Source organism: Rhinatrema bivittatum, chromosome 5 (assembly GCF_901001135.1).
Source record: "Rhinatrema bivittatum chromosome 5, aRhiBiv1.1, whole genome shotgun sequence".
Taxonomy (NCBI): Eukaryota; Metazoa; Chordata; class Amphibia; order Gymnophiona; family Rhinatrematidae; genus Rhinatrema; species Rhinatrema bivittatum.
Genome location: NC_042619.1, coordinates 95656662 through 95677362, shown reverse-complemented (window position 1 = coordinate 95677362; position 20701 = coordinate 95656662).

The following is a 20701-nucleotide window of genomic DNA, read 5'->3' as shown; positions in this document are numbered from 1 at the left end:
GTTATGTGCTCTGTTTATGATGATTCATTGAGTCCTTCTTTCATGCTGTGTTACAAGGTATTACTCAAGGGCAACCTCTTGTCTCATACATATTTTTTCTTTGATTGGAATTTCTTGGAGATATTACTGCAAAAAAGCCCAAAAATTTACTTCAAGCTGGAACTCTTTGGTCTAGTTCAGATCTAAGTAGCCTCCAGAAAAATATGAAATCTAACTTTTAGGAGCTTTCAGATATTCAGCCCCTCCTGTCCTATTAGCTGTAAAACAGTTTTGAAAACAAAGCAACTCACTCTGAACAACAGATGGGTAATAGAGACAGCATGTGAGCAAGTGCTGTGTTTATTTTGACAAAGAAGACTGGCCAGATAAGGAAATCATCATAAACAACTTTCCTACAGAAATCCAATGGACACTTATACCTGTTTGATGGGTTCAGATTACAGAAGAACCCGCTCATTCCCTGAAAACCTTCCTAGCCACTGAACACATCATTGTGCTCCATTTGACAGTGCGCTGCCTGCTTAGCTTCAGCAGGAAAGCTCCAGATGGCAGAGCTGTGGTAATACTTGGCTTAGCTTGCATGAATGTGCACAGCCTCATCAAAAATAGTTGCCTCTCTTCACTCTTTATTCCTGGAAATAGGGGACAGATTGGAAGAAAATGCTGCTGCTGTCGAAAAAGTGCTTCTTCATGATAAAGCACACATGATAAATCACTTACGTTTCCTCAGCTGAAGGCACCGTCTTCCTTTGCAGATGCTCTCATACATTAACAAAAGTACAGACCAAAACCAGAATAAAGTACCTAGCAGAATCCAGAGTACTTTATGCACAAGGAAATCAGCAAAGGCGGTGGTGATAATCATGATCAGGGCCTCCCCGCCTCTGGACAGCTCCCTTCAGAGTGTATTTTCTTACCCACCCCTTTGTATTTATTACCCTATCCAGGAAGTGCTATGCCTAGCAACCAATACAGACATAATACACGTCCAGAAAAACTGACACTGGAAAAGGCTCCTGAGCCTAGGGGCTAGCAGAATGCTTGAAAATGTGACTGCAAGAATGTTTTCTACCTCTCCCCGCCAGTTATAAATAATAGCCTCCCACATCTTAAAACTATAGAGGAGCCTGCTAAGTACCAAGGCTAGCTATTTCTTTGGCATCCACAGAAAGAAGGTGGGGAAGCTATGCTTGGATTATAAATTAGTTCCTGCAGATAAATTGCAGAAAAATCTAACCAATGGGACTGGAATAAGCATGTTATATTTATAAAAGTCATTACTCAGGACTCTGAACCGCTGCCAGACTTGAGACAGGTAGTTCAACTGAACTGTTCTGGCTATGAGCAGTGCTAACAGTACCATACAAAGGTTTATGTGCACTCTGCACTTTATCATAAACACCTGGCACTCTCACCACCAGTTCACTTGCTTTTCTTTATTTTGAATTCACAAAGCTGCTACTACTACTACTACTACTACTATTACTACTACTACAATTATTACTACTACACCTACCTATTATTTTTAAAGCACTACTAGACATATGGAGCAATGTGAAGCTCTCAATGTTCCTCATCAAAACAGAATTGTATTTTTTTTGCTTGACAATAACCTTGTCCTAGAGTTTGTATAGTATGACAGAGTAGCAGAAGCACTAAATTTTAACTCTGTCAAAAACAAAGACAAGCACAAATAATTGTTTTTCTGTGGCTGTGATCTACTTTTTTAACCACAGTCTCCTAAATAAACACTAGTGGGATAGGGACTAGCATTGGGATTGCCCCCCCCCATGCAGGGAAATGTTACTGATTGTATTCACAGTTGGACATTCAAAACGTTAGTGGACCAATTTATTTGTTCCGCGGTTTGTACTTTGGAGCAACATTCTGCTTCCTGAAAAAAATACTCAGTCAAGACGAATGCCTGTTCTTTATACTGCCCTTTGTTTACTCAATAAATTATTTCGAGTGCCGAGATGCATGAATACATCGCTGCGGGAAGAGCACAGTGATGAAATGTTCTCATGGGCTAGGATTACAATCAGAATCTGCTGTCACTTGAAAACAGACTTGGGAACAGGGTAACCACAACACGGGTTGCTTGGTAATTAAGGAGTGGGCTTGCACTCTGTTGGCTAACAAGCCATAAAATCCGCTGGGCCCATCAAGTTTCTAGGCACCCTGTTTAGAATAGTTTGTCCAATGCTTACTTTCCAATGATAACTTTTGTTTTAAAAAAGGGCAGCTGTCAATCACTTGTGAACGAGCTACAAAACCAAAACAGTAGCAATATCAGTCAAAGGCAAGGTCTAGCGTTCAGAGGGAAGATTCCGCAGCCAGGTTCATGGAATCCTTTGGCCTTATGGAGGTGATTTTCAAAGAAGTCGTGCATGTAAATGTAAAATATTACTGTGGCAATTTTCAAAAGCCCGTTTCTGCGCTTAAAGGTGAATTTTAAAAGCTGGACGTGTGCCAAAATCAGGAGATGGGCATGCATCTGGCACTTGCGTGTCCACCTAATTTTATAAGGCTGGCAGATGCGCACCTAAGTGCCGACATGCGAACATCTGGCGTTGGCCAAAAAAGGGGCGCAGTGTGGGCGGGGAGTGGGCGATCTAGAGTGGGGTCAAGAGATATGCGCGCAAATAACTATGCACCTGGGCACACAACCAGGTTCAGCGTTGCGTAACTTCACCTCTGCTATGGAGGATATGTAAGTTTAAAAAAAAAAATTACAGGCATCTGTGAGGGGTTTGAGGGAGTCTAAGGTAACTGGGGAGAGTGCAGGCTAAAGAACCAGGGGGTTTGGGAGGACCTAGGAGAACACTAGGCAAACTGGTGGGCAAACTGGTGGAGGAACTGTTGAAACTGGTCCTCGGCTGGATGTCCGTGTGCTATAAAATACAGGCAGTTGCGCATCCGTAAACCGACTTACGCTGCTGGATGTGCACAAGTTTAAAATTAGGCGCACAGATACACGTACCTAGGCTATTTTCTAACATGTGCGCATATATGCCATGTCTCTGGGCACATGCTGACGCACATAAAACCTATCGACAATTCAATGGCAATTTTCAAAAGTTCACCTAGAAACATTGAAAAATGATGTCAGAAAAAGATGATATGGTCAATCTAGTCTGCCCAGCCATCCAATTTATCTAGCCCTTACAATTCCCATCACTCCCTCAGAAAGCCCCTGTATTTATCCCATGCTTTCTTGAATTTAGAAACCATTTTTGCCTCCACCACCTCCATTGGGAGGCTGTTTCATGCATCTATTACCCCTCTGTAAAGAAATATTTCCTAAGATTATGCCTTTCACCCTCATCCTATGAACCTTTGTTCTCTAGCCTTCTTTCTGTTGAAAGAGGCTAGACTCCTTGTGTGTGGAAACATTTGAGATATTTAAAAGTCTCTCTCACATCTCCCCTGTCTTGCCTTTCCTCTAGGGCAGAGCTTTCCAAAGTGTGTGTAGCGACACTTTGGTGTGTCGCCTGAGGTGTGCCGGTGTGTCTCACAAGCCCGGTGCACGTGACACACCGGCAAGTGGGAGCCAATGCGGCCGCCAGTGGAGCTCATCCCACTGGCGGCTGAGCAGTGAAGAATCGTTGTGGACACAGCCGGAAGATCGGTAAGGCCGTGGTGAGTTTACGTCACCACGGCCCGAAGAAAAAGGGCACGTCTAAACGTGCAGGTGCTCCGCCTCCTTCTTGCCCACGCGGCCCCGGAAGAAAAATGTTGCCGGAGCCGCACGGGCAGGAAGGAGATGAAGCAGCCGCGTGCAGAAGAGGAGCCGCGTTGTTGCAGCAGGCGAGAAGAGGCCCGGTAGCAGGGCCCCCACCGCGGATCGGATCGGCCCGAGAAGATCAGAGTCGCCGCGATTGGCCCGAGAAGATCAGGGCCGCTGCAGAGCCGATCCTGCAGCGACCCGTGAAGAGGAGGCCCAGAGGTAAGAGAGAGGCTGAGGGCCCGTAGAGTGCGTGTATGAGCTGAGTTGAGAGATTGGGTGCGTGTATTAGCTGAGTTGAGAGATTGGGTGCCTGTATGAGCTGAGCTGAGTTGAGAGATTGGGTGCCTGTATGAGCTGAATTGAGAGATTGTGTGCATGTATGAGATGAGTTGAGAGATTGGGTGCCTGTGTGAGTTGAGAGATTGGGTGTGGGAGTGAGGATCTCAATGTTTGCAGAGACAGCATGTGAGAGCCTGTGTGTGTGTGAGAGAGAGACAGCATGTGACAGTGAGAGCCTGTGCATGAGCAAGACAGCATGTGGGAGTGAGAGAGAGCCTGGGTGTGTGAGAGTCAGACAGCATGTGCAAGAGAGAGACTGTGTATGAATGATTGTATGAGAGAGAGAGCATGTGAGAGTGAGAGCCTGTGTGTGTGTGTGTGAGAGAGAGAAAGCATGTGAGAATGAGAACCTGACTGTATGTTTGAGGGAAGAAGATAGATGGAGAGAAAAGAAATAGAAAAAAAGACAATATGAAATGAATTGGCAAAAAAATAAGAAAGGGGAGGTGGAACAAAAAAGCCTGGGACCAACCAATTAGAAAACTAAGATCAGACAGCAAAGGTAAAAAAAAAAAAGAAATAAATTACTTTTTACTGATTGGCACATGTAATCTTTGTTAATGTCAAGAGTAGCACTTTCTCTATGCGGATCTCACAATGTACGAGATCAACATGGAGGAACTGGAAACCTACGGGGCCTGCACAGAGGAGGCAGCAGAATGGGCTTCAGTGCCAATAGCAGCAATCAGCGCCTCCCCAATAGCCATGCGGCATCAGTGGCAGCAGAGGAATGAGAGAGGCTCCGAGGTTGCTGGCAAAAGAAAGAGAGGGGGGTCTGCCTTTAGTGTGTGCATGTGTATGAATGGGTGCCTGCCTGGGGGTGTATGTGTGTGAATGGATGGGTGCCTGCCTGGGGGATGGTGAGGGAGTGGTGTGAAAATGAATGGGAGCCTGCCTGGGGGTCAGTTTTAGTGTGTGAGAATGACTGGGAGCTTGCCTGGGTGTGTGTGTTTGTGTGAGAATGATTGGGAACTTGCCTGGGTGTGTGTGTTTGTGTGTATGTGAGGGAGCCAGAGAGAGTGTGTATGAGAAAATCCAGGGGAGTAAGAGTTTGTGTGTGGGGTGTGTGTGGAGGGGGAGAGAGTGTCTTAGAGCCTGAGAGTGTGTCAGTGTCTGTGAGAGCGAGAGGTTATGGTGGGTATAAGAGCATGAATGTGTATGTATGTGACAGTGTATGTGTGAGAGAGAATGGACATGTGAGTCTGTGTGAGAGAGGATAACCTCTGGGAAATTGTAAAAAATGTATATGATTTTAATTAATAGAAATTCTATTTATCAGTAGTTTTAAAATATTCTTTTATTAGTATGGTTTTACTATTATAACTGATGCTTTATGTTTCTTGATTTTGTTTGTTTTATGAGGAATGGTGGTTCTGTTTTTCCATTGTTAATACACAGAGTCTGGCTTCTTGGAGTTTTCATTTCAGTTTTTGTCTAATTTGTGCTCCTTTATTTTGTATTCTGTATTTGGTGAGGGTCTGTCTCTGCTCTGTGTGTGTGACCATGATGAGAGATTCTGCTAGCATAGGGATCTATAGCAATCGGGTTTGTTTTGTTTCCTCAGTAGGTGGTGTATTGGTATTCTAAGACCCAGTGTAATATTTACCCTTGCTTTTCCACAGGTAGGGTTGTTATTGTTTGAGTCCTTGGTGTTACAATGGGATTGCAGTATAGATTTTGAGTCTTTTTTGTGAGGTTTTATTTTAGTTCACAGTGGAAGGTGTTTGTGCTGCTGTTACTGTGAGGTGCACCAGCATTTGAAAATATCTTTTAGTATGATGAGCTGTAAGGGAAACATCCAAGCTCCATTGTTTGGGGGAATTTCAGTGGATGCACAGAGTTACAGAACTGGAGGTGCAGGATTTATATTGACATTCTGCCCCTTCCTATATATTCCAGACTTCCCTCTCATAGCCATATAGAATTAGTTGAATGAGGCTATCAAATAATTATATAGTGTGAAACTGGCCAGCTTTTTAAAATTATGCAGAAGTCCCTTTGGACTTTTTTATTAACACCAAATATTCAAAAGCTGTGTTCATCCCATCAAGCTCATATATCTCATTAAAGAAGTAAATTGAATAACACAATAACTTTGTTTTATTATTGTTACTCATAAATTATAACAATAACATTAATCTTGGAATATTATATATTTTTAATATAAACGAAAGGTTTTCACAAGATATGTTGTGTCGTGAAACATTTTATTATGTATATATTTAAGGAAACATACATAAATTGTCGAAATACATTTCGTTCATTTAACCTTTAACCTCCGGTTTGCTTGTAGATTAATTACTGTGTCCCGAAATTATGTTTGTCTAAAAAGTGTGTCACCAACATGAAAAGTTTGGAAAGCTCTGCTCTAGGGTATACATACTTAGATGTTAAAGTCTATTCCCATAGGGGTAGATTTTAAGAGGCGCGCGAACAGCCTACTTTTGCTTGCGCATCAGACTCAAGCAAAAGTACGCTGGATTTTAGTAGATACGCGCGGAGCCGCGCGTATCCACTAAAATCCGGGATCGGCGCGCGCAAGGCTATCGATTTTGTATAGCCTGCGCGCACCGAGCCGCGCTGCCTCCCCCCGTTCCCTCCAAGGCCGCTCCGAAATCGGAGCGGCCTCGGAGGGAACTTTCCTTTGCCCTCCCCTCACCTTACCCTCCCTTCCCCTACCTAACCCACCCACCCGGCCCTGTCTACACCCCCCCCTTACCGTTGTCGGGGGATTTACGCCTCCCGGAGGGAGACGTAAATCCCCGCGCGCCAGCGGGCCTGCTGCGCGCCGGGCCGCGACCTGGGGGCGGGTACGGAGGGCGCGGCCACGCCCCCGGGCCGTAGCCACGCCCCGTACCCGCCCCCAAAACGCGGCCGACACGCCCCCGAAACGCCGCGTCGACCGGGCCCGCCCCCCCGACACGCCCCCGACCACGCCCCCCTCCGAAAACCCCGGGACGTACGCGAGTCCCGGGGCTCTGCGCGCGCCGGGAGGCCTATGTAAAATAGGCTTCCCGGCGCGCAGGGCCCTGCTCGCCTAAATCCGCCCGGTTTTGGGCGGATTTAGGCGAGCAGGGCTCTGAAAATCTACCCCATATGCTTTAGAACGAAGACCACTGATCATTTTAGTAACCATCCGATAGACCAATTCCAACCTGTTTATATCCTTTTGAAGGTGGGGTCTCCAGAACTGTACACAGTATTCCAAATGAGTTCCAACCAGGGACCTATATAGGGCCAATATTACCTCCCTTTTTCTGCTGACCATTCCTCTCCCTATGCATCTTTCTGTCTTTTGCCATTGCCTTATCCACCTGTTTAGCCACTTTAAGATCGTCAGATACAATTATCCCCAGATCCTGCTCTTCCTTTGTGCTTAGAAGAATTTCACCTTTAATACTGCACCTCTGCCTTGGGTTTTTGCAATCTAAATGCATTCCTTTGTTAGATACCTCCTCCACGAGCCACGAGAGACCAGAGTATTCCAACCCCTGCCACCCCACACAAAACGGGGACAGGCAGTGTAGCTCCTCCCACGGTAGCCACACAGCACAAATAGCCACGGCTCATGCAGCTTATGTCGCAAGCAGGACCTCATGCCAAAGCACATAGAAACCCCTCCCGGTGGGAAAGGAGCGCAAGCAGCAGAAAAAAAAAACAAACAAACTCACGGCCAAACGGGGAGATTGAGCGGGGGTCAGTGCTGACCACCTTCTCAGTCTGGGGCCACCAGTTGAGGTGGCCTCGATGCCCCCAAAATATTTAAGAGTAAAAAAAAAGAACCATGTGGTGATGGCCCCAGCCCCTTCCCTCCTCCCCAAAGCATACAATAAAATGTGGCCCCAACCCTCGATACCAATACACCCCCATCCCTCCCCAAAAGGTGCAGATTGGTGGGGGGGGGGGGGGGGCAGGGCCAGGGCCGCTCAGTTCTTTTCTTTACTTTTAGACATTTTGGGGGTTTCAGGGCGACCTAGATTGGCAGTCCCGGGTTGCGACAGGGATCAGCACTGACCCCCCCACTCAACCTCCTTGTCTGGCTGTGAGGGATTTTTTGGGGGGACTAGCGAACCCTATAAGGAGATAGCAGTCTTGTGAGGTTGGGGCCACCCTCGCGTTAAAGGACTGCTCACTGCTTTCTTTTGTGCCTTTTGTTTGGCCGCGACACAAAAGAACGTGCCATACAATCGCAATGCTTTATTGGGGCTGCCCGCGATAGTGGGACCCCTTCTGTGAGAAAACATTGTGGCTTAGTGCATCTAGGGGTAAGTTAGCCGGATAAGACTTACCTGGCTAACTTACAAGGCACAGTCAGCAGCACAGTTATGCTGCTGAATATCCTTCAATAAACTGCCAGTTAGCAGGATAAGTCTTATCTAGTTAATTTTAAACCTTCATCCAGCATGAAGGGTTTGCCCATGTCTTCTCTTCCTGCAGTCTGGATGACTCCATCCAGGAATCTGTCAGCTTGGGCAGCCTCAATCTGCTTGTTTTCCCCACAGATTTAAAAAAAAAAAAAAAAAAAATCTTTCATCCTTATGTGGGGATCTGAGCTCATTGATTCAGATCTGCTGGAACCGTGTGCAGCCCTACCTCAGGCATACAAAAAAAAAAAAAGGGAGGATCTGACTCATTTGGACGGAGAGTCAATCTCTCTAATTTATTTGGTCTGGGAGTTATGTCTATCGCCCTCCGCTCCATGTACCCTGTCCCTCTTGATGCTGGCCCCCTTGAAGTTCCACAAAATTCACTCCACACTGGGTTCAACCAAACACTCACATTTATTTTCTGGGATGTCCAGTCAGCAAATATGTACAGGATTTATAAAAGGTCCTCTGAGCATACTGAATTATTAAGAGTTCATGGGGTACTCAGCCAAGTTAAACATTCAATAGCAAGGGTAATAATTAGAGATGAGCTTCGTTTTTCTGGCTCGGGTCGGGTTTTGGTTCGGGCGCTTCGTGGGAAAACTTGTTTTCCCACGGATCGTTTTTTTGCCAAAAACAAAACTGGAACCCGAACCCGAAACCGGAAAAATGAATAAAAAGAAAAACCCACGAATCGGGAAAAAAACCTGTGAATTGGGGAAAAAACCCACCCCAAACCCTTAAATTTTACTTTCTTACCCCCCCCCCCCCACCATCCCAATCCCTCCCCAAGACTTACTAAAAGTCCCTGGTGGTCCAGCGGGGTCCTGCAAGGGATCTTCTCCCTCCATGCAGTTGGGCTGTCGGGCCTGCTATGACTCAAAATGGCACCGATAGCCCTTATGATGTCACAGGGGCTACCGGTGCCATTGGTCAGCCCCTGTCACATGCTCCACCAGGGACCCGGAGCAATCTCCTGCACTCGGGCCGTCGGCTGCCAGTATTCAAAATGGCGCTGATAGCCTTGCCCTTATGATATCACAGGGGCTATTGGTGCCATTGGTCAGCCCCTGTCACATGGTAGGAGCATGTGACAGGGGCTGACCAATGACACCGGTAGGGTCTGACCAATGGCACCGGTAGCCCCTGTGACATCGTAAGGGCAAGGCTATCGCCACCATTTTGAGTCATAGCAGGCCCGACAACATGGAGGGAGAGATCGCTCACGGGATCCCGCTGGATCACCAGGGACTTTTAGTAAGTCTTGGGGAGGGATCCGGATGGTGGGGGGTGTAAGAAAGTAAAATTTAAGGGTTGGGGTGGTTTTTTTTTTTTTAAATAAATGTGCCCCTCCCCCCGCACTAACCTGAAAAACAAATTTTCCCCGAGGCTCGGGGAAAATCCATTTCGTGGTTCAGGTCCTCCTGAACCACAACGAATTAGGCAATTTCGTTGAAATCGTTGAAATTGCCTAATTCGTAATAAACTAATGCACATCTCTAGTAATAATCTGCATCCTTGTTTTTGGAATATCTCCTTCATCTTTAATCTCTTCTTCCCTCCATATCACACTCAATGCCAAAGCAGAGCATACCTTCTCACCTTCCAAGACACTGTTCATCAACTTTCCCAGGGGACATGGAATTCACCCCCCCCCCCCCCCTTCAAATTCCTTTCCCTCCTACACACCAAAGTCTATGCGGGACATGGAGAGCTCACATATCTAAGCATCCTGGGGGCTATGTAACTCCATCCTTGACTACACTCCCATCTCCTACTCTTGATTCCCTGCACATCAGACACTTCGTCCATCCCTCCAGCAGTGTGCAGCTGTCCCCGGTCTCCTTGGGGCATTCCTCATGTTGGAATCCCTTCTCCTCCTAACTCCTGGCCCTTTTCTAAGGGAATGAATTTCCTTTTCCATAGCTTTTGGCCTTGGGCCTCCTTCCCTGAGGGGAAGAGTCTCTGTGGAGCCCACTCTATATTGTAGGGGTTTCCAGGCCCAGCAACACAACGGCTGGCCACTCTAGGCTCCCAACATCCTGGAGATCCTCTCCTTTTACAAACCGCAACTAAAAGAGCCCTTCTCACCAGACTGACCTAGGGTTTTTTACCCTTCTAGGCCACTCCCCCACCAATCATCTCCCTTAAAACTGTATAAGTGGAAATCCACAACAAACCCCTCTAATAAAATTCAGGTTAAAACATCTCAAAAGAACACAACACAACTCATTCCTCAGCATTATGCTAGATGCCATCCAGTGATTCCCCTGCAGTACTGCAAGCCCAGTATACAATTTTTCCAACCAAAGACAAAAGCAAGTTTGCTTACCATAAATGGTAGGGATGTGCAGAGGGACGCCATACGTTGCATTTGGGATTCGGATTTGTTGGGGAGCAGATACGTTGCATTTGGCCGTATGGCGCCCCGGTGCGATAATACGGCAATTTCTATTCGTGTCCCAGCTAAAATTAAAATTAACTACAACCCCCCACCCTCCTGAACCCCCCAAGACTTACCAAAACTCCCTGGTGGTCCAGCGGGGGGGTCCCCTGCACTCTCACACCCTCGGTGCCAGTTTCATCATGGCGCTGATAGCCTTTGACCTACTATGTCACAGGGGCTACTGGTGCCATTGGTCAGCCCCTGTCACATGGCCATCGGTGCCATCTTGTGCTCCTATCGTGTCTTTTTTCTGTTTCTTTTCTCTCCATCTTCTTCCCTCAAACACCGTCAGGTTCTCATTATCACATGCATTTCTCTCTCACACACACAGGCTCTCACTGTCACATGCTCTCTCATACAATCATTCATACACACAATCTCTCACTGGCACATGCTGTCTGACTTACACACCCAGGCTCTCTCTCACTCACACATGCTCAAGCACAGGCTCTCACTCTCACATGCTCTCTCTCATACAATCATTCATACACACAGTCTCTCACTGGCACATGCTGTCTGACTCTCTCACACACAGGCTCTCTCTCACTCCCACATGCTGTCTTGCTCAAGCACAGGCTCTCACTGTCACATGCTGTCTCTCATACAATCATTCATACACACAGTCTCTCACTGGCCCATGCTGTCTGCCTCTCACACACAGGCTCTCTCTCTCTCTCTCCCACATGCTGTCTTGCTGAAGCACATGCTGTCTCTGCAAACATTCAGGTCCTCACTCTCAAACACAATCTCTCAACTCATCTCATACACGCACACAATCTCTCAACTCATCTCATACACGCACACACACACACACACTCTACAGACCCTCAGCCTCTCTCTCACCTCTGGGCCTCCTCTTCCCGGGTCGCCGCAGGATGGGCCCTGAGGTGGCCCTGATCTTCTTGGGCTGCGGTGGCCCTGCTACCGGGCCTCTTCCTCTTCTCAGGCTGCTGCGACTTGGAATTCATGGCGGCCCATAAGCACAAGTGCTGCTCCTCTTCTGCATGCGCTGATGCTTCACCTCCTTCCTGCCCACGCGGCTCCGGCAATGTTTACTTCCGGGGCCGTACAGGCAGGAAGGAGGAGGAGCATCAGCGCGTTTAAATGCAATCTGTTTCTTCGGGCCGTGGTGAGTGTTTCTTCGGCGCAGCGATAGGCAGGGCCGTGGTGAGCCTCACCACGGCCCTGCCTATCGCTGCGCCGAATGAGCCTCCCTGTGCCAGGGGGCATTGGGGAGGGGGGGGGGTGGGGTCCGGAGGGTGGGGGGATACTAAAAACCTAATTTTAAAGGGTCAGCACAGCTGAAAAAAAAAAGGCTCGGCATAGCCGATAAAAAAAAAAAATTCCCGATAGTTCATGAAGCGCTGCGCATGTCAGCAAAAACATCTCGGCGTGTCATCTCTGACACACGTGTCATAGGTTAGCCATCACTGTCTTAGCTTCTGTCTCCTCTAGTGCTCTGCCCCTGGGGGCAGTCCACTGCTCCAGGACAAGGGTCCACCGCCGAGCGCAACAACACATACAAACATACATAAAGGATAGCATATAACTAATAAGTAAAGCCTGTGTAAATAAAAAAAAAGCTTTCAGCAGCTTCTTAAATTTTAAATTATCAGATATAATTCGAATCTTCCAGGGAATAGAGTTGCACAGCTCAGGAGCTAAAACAGAAAAAGCTTTAGTTCTTGTACCGCTTAATCTGACTACAGAAACAGAGGGTACACTGAACAGATCTTGAGATGCAGACTGCAAAGAATGGTTAGGCACATAACACATCAGTTTAGACTTTAAACAAAAAGAATCAACATGTAAAGATTTATGGACTAAACAATTTAAACTTGATCCTCTGAGCCACCGGTAACCAGTGCAAATCTTGCAAATATTGTGAACTGCTAGCTCTACAATGTAAACCAAATATTGTTCTAACAGCTGCATTTTGAATTAGTTGTAGTACATGCAGTAAACACTTAGGCAGACCTCCATGCAAAGAATGCCAATTATCTAGAAGAGATCAAAGAATGGTTTGTATCACTATTCAGAAATCTAAAATAGCTAGAATATACCCCAAAGGATTCAGTAATCGTTACTTGTAGAGCATAGTTTTGTCTACCTTCTGAATTTGTGCCGTAAGTAGCAACTTGGAATTTAAAACAAAACCTAAATGCTGTGTCTCAGGTAGGAATTGAAGACCATCACCATCTAAAATTGGCAATGGAGGCACAGCAGATAAGGGCAACAATCCTAGCCATGACACTGAAGTTTTAGCTCAGCTGAATACCATATTATTTCTTTAAACCAATGTTTGATCATCTTAAAATGAAAATAAAAGGCATTCACTGGAAATTCTCCTATTTTACACTTGGCAAGTAAAACTGTACGCTGTTGGCATAAATCCTATATGTTAATTGCAGAGAAGATAAAACCGCACCCAAAAGTTGTAAAAAGAAAAAAATTAAAACATACTGCAGATGGTGCCAGTCCTTGTGGGACTTACCCATTTATTATAATACCAACCAGAACTATCACCATCAACCTGCACTTGCTGCATTCTCCCTAAATGAAAAGAAGCAAATCACTTTAACACAACACCCTCTACACCAATTTAACCTTGAATGTGAAACAGTATCAAAAGCTGATTTTACATCTAATTGCACTAAAATTCCACTCTTTTTTACTATCCTCACTGCAGCATACATCATCCATAGGATCCTTCGTTTTCAGGTTAAACTGATTTTCCCCCATAAATTCCCGGATTTTTTTCAAAAGGTGACAATTGGTTTAAACTGATATTCACCCTATTTTTAGGATGGCTAAAAAGCTGCTTTGCAGCTTCAGATGCAGTTGTTTCAAGGCCACCAGCCATTGCTGTAAGCCACTGTGGGCCCAAGTATATGCCACCTTTCAAGTTCCACACCCCACTAGTGAAAGCGCTCCCCCTCCATTGCTGCCCATGCCGTGTTTTCAAGTCCCACCTCCTCACCCCCTCAAGCAGCCAAAGTGCCTGCTGTCTGGTGCCATGAATGCATTGGAAGCCGTCCCTGTCCACCAGAAGTAATTCCCGGCAGGCTTTCTGGCCCTGCACAAAATCAGAAGTGCTGTGCTGCAGAGCATGAGAGCCTCAGGAAGCTGCTGCCGAAGGCGAGAGAAGCCTGGAGCCACCACTGGTAAGGATGAATGCTGTGGAACTGCAGGGGTGGAGGGAGAGGGATATTCTTGGCAGGGTTGGGTTGGGGGGTGGGGTGGAGAAGGACATGCTAGGCAGGAGATGGGGGTAAAAGATGGGGATGTTACTGAGTGCGTGGGTAGGAGAATCTGCCTAATATTTTATTGTCCTGGCTTCTGTCCACCAAAATAAAATCAGATATTTACCTAGAAAAATATGGAGTTGTTTTTTTCAAATGATTTTCTCCTGTTTTTGTTCTTGTCATAATAGACCCTGATAAATTCCTAGGAAAAATAAAGAACAATAAAAACAAAAAATGCTAATGTGCATAAGTTGGATATAGGTCCATAGTTTGACAGCATACTTGATGAAATAGAAGGATCCTTAAATATAGATCTCACTATAGCTCTTTTTAATCTTGCAGGAACCTTTTCCCTCCACTAATGAAAGATTAATAATCTGCAATAAATATCTTTCAAACATCTCAGATTTATTTTTCACCAACAAAAATGGACAAGGATCTAAATCAATGGCAGACACTTTTTACCTAATAAAGCTACCAACAAATTGTTAGCCACTGGGGTGAAGACTTCCCACTTTGTCTCAAGATGATCAGTATTGTCTAACTCGGCACATTACTGCTCATTAATTCTCAAGTCAGATACTAAATGCTGAACCTTATCACAAAAAAACAAAGCTAAATTATCACAGCTGGGTATATCTAACATTCCAGCTTGCAAAGGTTTAGCTATGATTTTACAATACTAAACAGATCTAATGGTTTATTAATAGAATTTCCTATTAATTCTAATTTTTCTTAGTCTCCATTAATAGGTTTCTATACACTGACAATGCCTCCTCATAATTCCTCTTTGCAATCACAGTTTTAAACTGTCTCCATTTTTCTTCAGCTCTACTCGCCTTCCTCTTACCCTCCTGCAAGATATCACTGAACCATGGCGCAACCTTTAGGGGAAGATTTTAATAGACGCGCATGCACGTCCATGTGCTCTTGCTTCCCAGCGAGCACACATGGACACGGCGATTTTATAATTTGCGTGCGCATGTGCGGGTGGTGCGCTCAAGGTGGGGAGAGTAATGCAATTTTGGCGTGGTGACGCATCCCGGCCTTCCCCAGTTCCCTCCCAGTCTGCTCCAATTAAGGAGCGGACTGGGAGAGAACTTCCCTACTCTACCCTAATCTCATTTCCCTATCCACCCCAACCCCTAAATCCTACCTTTTTTTTTTTTTGTTTTCCAGCTTACTTCAGGGCCCGACCTGAAGTAAGTTGCACGCGCCGGACAGCGATGAATGGCGTTGTCCCTGCAGGCGTACCACAGAATTTAAAAAGCTTAGCAGTAAAATTTTCTAACTCTTGACACAGAATTTATGCCTGAGCCACTTCAGGAAACTGGGGGTTCTATATATAACTTCAAAAGTAAATTAAGATACATTTGCATATATTTTTACATGACATAACCACCATTCTTGTCAATATTTTAAGAACCCAAACTTGACATTAAGAAGGACTGTGCATAAATTCAATTAATGAAGTGCTGGTTGTGAATTGCAGGTCAATGACATTTTTTTGAACCTAGTTCATGCTTTTTTGTAATGTTAGTTGCCATAAAATGAACAAAATGTACTTTAGGAAGTCCATATTCAAAAGCCATTTAGACAGATAATGTAATAGTTATCCGCCCAAATGGCTTACCTGGCTATATTCAGCCTTTATCCGGCTAAATTCTAGCCTGTTAATAAGTTAGGTAACTGGAAGGAGATGAGTTAACTGGCTAACTCCAATATTCAGAGTTAGCCAGCAAAGGGGGTCATTTACCAGGCGGATCGCACGCGATAAGGGATGTTTCGCACGCGAAAAGTCCTTTATCGCATGCGATACTAAGATGGGGTGGAGTCAGCCCCGGAAGAGGAGGAGTCGGGGGGTCATCGGGGCCGACTCCGCGAAGACGGCACCGACAGTGAAAAGGTAAGGGCCTTTTCACTGCCTATTTCGCGCCTAATAGCTACACCTTCTATGGTGGCGCTATTGGGTGCGAAACCGGCAGTGATTGCACCGCGGCGGTGCGATCGCTGCCGGCTAGCGCAGGACCGCCCCCCATTTTGACCCCCCGCCCCTCATTACCTAAAGTATGGCAGGCCTGCAATACTTTAGAAAATGAGGCCCTAAGTCTGGTCAAAGAGCTGTCCTAAAGTCAGCCAGCTATAGTTATCTTCACATTGCAAGTTGACTGGACAGGCTTGTGAGAGAGAGAGAGTGAGAGAGAATGAGCACCTCATAAAAATGTTATACCACTGTAAGAGGGGGTACTAGTTACTCGGGGTAATGTTTTTAGAGGTACGTTGGGTTTTGGGGGGCAGTTTTACATGCACAATCATACATACAAGCAGTTACCATCAGTGAAGATTTAATGTGCTTTGGAGTGATGGAGTAGATTTATTCCATGTTTTCTCTTACCTAACTTGATTGCAGCATCAAGTGTGCAGCATCAAGCTAGGTAGAGAGAACATGGAATAAATCTACTCTTCTTTCACCTTTCAACACTCCAAATCCCATTAAATCTTCACCTAACGTGATTTGATAAATGACCCTCTAAGATAGCCGGCTATATTCAATAGTGTGGCTGCATTGTTGAATATGCCTCCAAAATTAGCTGGATAAATTTATCTGGTTAAGGCCTGGATTTATCAAAATGCACTAAATATCACATGTGATAGAAAAAGGGGTGTGTTTTATGGTAATAGGCAGTTTATCACAATTTGTGCTAATACCTATGCAAAGAGCTAAGTTACCACAAATTGCAATAACTTTTTCACACTTTGACATAAGTGCCAGAAGAGAGAGAGAGAGAGAGAGAGAGAGAGAACCTAGCCATAATGCCCTCATCCTAGATAGGTATTAATATCTCTATGGGAGGCCCACCTAGTAACTCGAGGTGAGGTTTAGGTATTAGTATAGGGGGTTAGGGGCCACTTTGACATTCAAAGTGAGACGTACGAATAGAACAGTGCTCTCTTGTGAAGATCTGATGACCTTCGGAGTGAGGAAACTCACTGAAAGATGAGATTTGTGCAATGTTCTCTCAACCTAGCTTGATGTTACCCAGGTAGAGAGTCCATCAAGCTAGGTTGAGAGAACCTTGCACAAATCTCATCTTTGAGTGAGTTTACTCACTCCGAAGGTTATCAAATCTTCTCAAGAGAACACTATTCTGTTTGTATGTCTCACTTTGAGTGTCAAAGTGGCCCCTATCCCCCTATACTAATACCTAAACCTCACCTCGAGTTACTAGGTGGGCCTCCCACAGAGATATTAATACCTATCTAGTGTGCAGCCATTATGGCTAGGTTCTCTCTCTCTCTCTCTCTCTCAGATTTGCATCACACCATATATTAATAAATTGCCATGCTGGGTCAGACCAAAGGTCTGCATTAAAGGTGTTTTCACATGCAAAAATGCCTTATAGTATTTTGATAAATGACCCTATAACTTTGCTATCTGGACTATGTCTGAATATAGATCTCCAGATGTTTGAGTAGTTTTTTTAATGCGCAGAACCCAGAAACTGACCAGAAACCTATCACAAAAGCCCAAACTCAGCTGCAAGTCTAGCACAAACATTTTATAATAAATATTTCATGTAGGGTCAGAAGTACTAAGCATTTTCCCCACAAATGCAGCATGACCTTTAGCACTGTACATTAGGTCATTAGTGGTTATTGAGCACATTACCAATACAGATAAAATATTGGGGCTCTGGTCTTATCTTTCAAAAGCCTTGAATTTTCATCTCCTCCGAATATTCAATTAGGCAATAAAATAACAATGGGAAAAACTGGGACAGAAAGAGAGAGAGAGAGGTCTGTGCATCATAAGTGGGGACTAGGAAAGATTAAGTGTTAATCTTGACAATATATGAAGGATGTTGTCTTGATAAACTCTGAAGACAATACACTGTGCTGTAAGTGCCAAAGGAGATAAAATGCTATTCAAATCATGCAAGCACTAATGAGCTTGTGCCAGGACAGGTTAACACATGATTTCTAACAATGCACTCATTGTATATTCACTTGCAATGATAATGAATAGCAGCACTGAGACAATCAAAGGGAAACCTCTGCACACAGGAATCTAGATTGGTTTATTGTTCAGCCAGGTGAAAATGCCCACCTGAATGAATAATAAAGGTCATACCAAACTGGTTTATGCATTAACTTACCTTGAAGAGGGCTTCTTGCAGCTGCTTATAGTCTGAGGGGTTTTGGCCTGGCAATGTTCCTCCTGTTCCTTTAGGCCTCCATTAGGCCAAGGCATAATAAGCCTTCATTCACAACTATCTATGGTTTCTCCCCTCTTCCTCCCACGCCTGTGTTGATATCCCTTGCCCAATTCAGCCCAGTCATCACAGCAACAGTCCCAGGTTCAGATTTATGATAACAGTGACAATTGTGTCCCCCTTGGAGACTGAAGAGCAGGGGATGGGGAGTTGGGAAATCTCCCAGTTTTGGGCACCTTCAAAATCTGACACCCTAGGCACATAACCTATGCATAAATCTAGAGGAAAGACACCATGGCTCTCCCAAGAACCTGGCTAACTTAGACCCCCAAGTCTTGCCTCTAGTTGTCGCTGTTGAGTGATAGCTAAGACTTCCTCCTTCCTGGAGCTGTGAAGATTGCCTTCATAGTATCCCAGAGTCTTTGATATTATTCAACTACAGTAGGACAATAGTTTTTCCTGCCTGAATGTGACTTTCTTAGCAGTCTCCATGTCTTTAAAAAAGGTAGTTTGCTAGCCTAAACACTGGACTGGGCTTTCTCTGGGTTTTTCCAGGTTTTACGTGGACATTGTTGGTTCATTTCTTCTGTGCTCTTTGTTTATCTATTTTTCAATGCACATTACATGTTTTTCATGTTTCTATGTTTGATACAAATGTGTGCACAGTTTATATGCTTGTAAAGGATGCTCTGTTCCCTTACTACCAAGTTTTCCCTTGTTTTAACTCTAAGGATGACCTTTGGTCAAACGTTTTAGATCATCCCTAAAAGTTTCCTCACACAAAGGGTTCAGCTCTGCCTTCTAAAAGCTGGCGGAGCATGTGCAAAAGGGAGAGTTGAGGGGAGCTGATTTTTGTTTTGGGAATGAGAAGAGAAGATTTTTGGAGATTTTTGGAGAGGACCCTCTCTAGAGCACCCTGGCCTAGGCAACAGGGAAAAGAAACACTGGGTTTTTTTGCTCCAGACCTGAGAAGACTGTCCCTGGGGAAGAGTGGAAATGAAGTTTCAATTTTTGAAGAGAGTTTTTTGTTTTGGGTCTGTTTCCACTCAGGAGGGAAGCCCTCCTGCCTTAGGGGACCAGGATAGGGTACTGCTTTTCCCTACCACCAGCTGAAAAGGGGATTGTACCTGCCTTAGATGATATGAGAAGAATCAATTTGTTTTTGGACTTTACAAATGAAGTCAAGAATTAATGATATACTTCAGGGAGACTGAGATGACCTTTTTGCCAGGAGTATGGGTACTACAGATGTTCCTAACTCATAAGGATACTGGATCAGAGAACAGCAAATTGAGAAGAGGCAGTGTGGATATTTTGGTTTTGTGTGAAGATTCATGAACTTTGCTTTGAATTGGAATTTATAGTTTATTATGTTGCAGTAAAACTTTATTTTGAACAACAGTTCAAGTTGTCCTACCTATTCTTCTAAGAGAAAGTACCCACAAGCTGAATCAATGGACAGTGAGTACCACTGAGAGAAAGTGATGAGACTGAAAGTGGGCCCCCACCCCAGTGTGTCCAGGGTCCTGGAGGTACCTCCTCCTCCTTACTGGATTGGCCCCCGGCCCCCTTATGGCCTGTAGAGAACTGTGTTGAATGACAGACTAGAGACAGAGGTCTGGATAGAAATGTGGAAGTGGCCCCAGGGATTGTGTGCCCCTGCATTCCAGGAGGTTCCCGATGTTACATGCTGATGAGCTCTATCGCTCCTGAATTTATGAACATTGATTCCTAATGAGGCCGATATAAAAAAAAAGCTGAGCTCTTAAATATATGCTTCCAAATTAGGTACCTAAGGGGGTCATTTTTCAAAGCAATCGCACGCGAAAAGTCCCTGATCACTAAAAAAGGGCGGCGTCAAGACCAGAACAGAAGGAGTCGGGGCGGCACTGGGGTGGATGCCGCGAAGACAGTGTGGATGGCAAAAAAGGTAAGGAGCCTTTTCGCTTCCAATTTTGTGCCCAATAGCACCACCTTTTATGATGGAGAGAGAGAGAGAGAGAGAGAGAGAGAGCCTAGTGTAGGGGTTAGGGGTTAGGGGCCACTTTGAGTAGGGATCAGTGCTTCCCAACCCTCCCCTGGAGGCACACCAAACTAGTCAGGGTTTCATGATTGCCAAAATGAATATGCATGAGATAGATTTGTATACCTTAGAGACCTAGAGTATGCAAATCTATCTCATGCATATTCATTGCTGCAATCCTGAAAACTCAGCTGGTTAAGTGTGCCTCCAAGAGAGGGTTGGGAAACACTGCTGTAGGCACTGATTACACATGCTATAAAAGCTACCTTCTGTCCAGAGGCAGTTTGTTGGGTAAAATAGAAGTAATTTGTTTACTTCTGCAAGCAACTTGAAGACA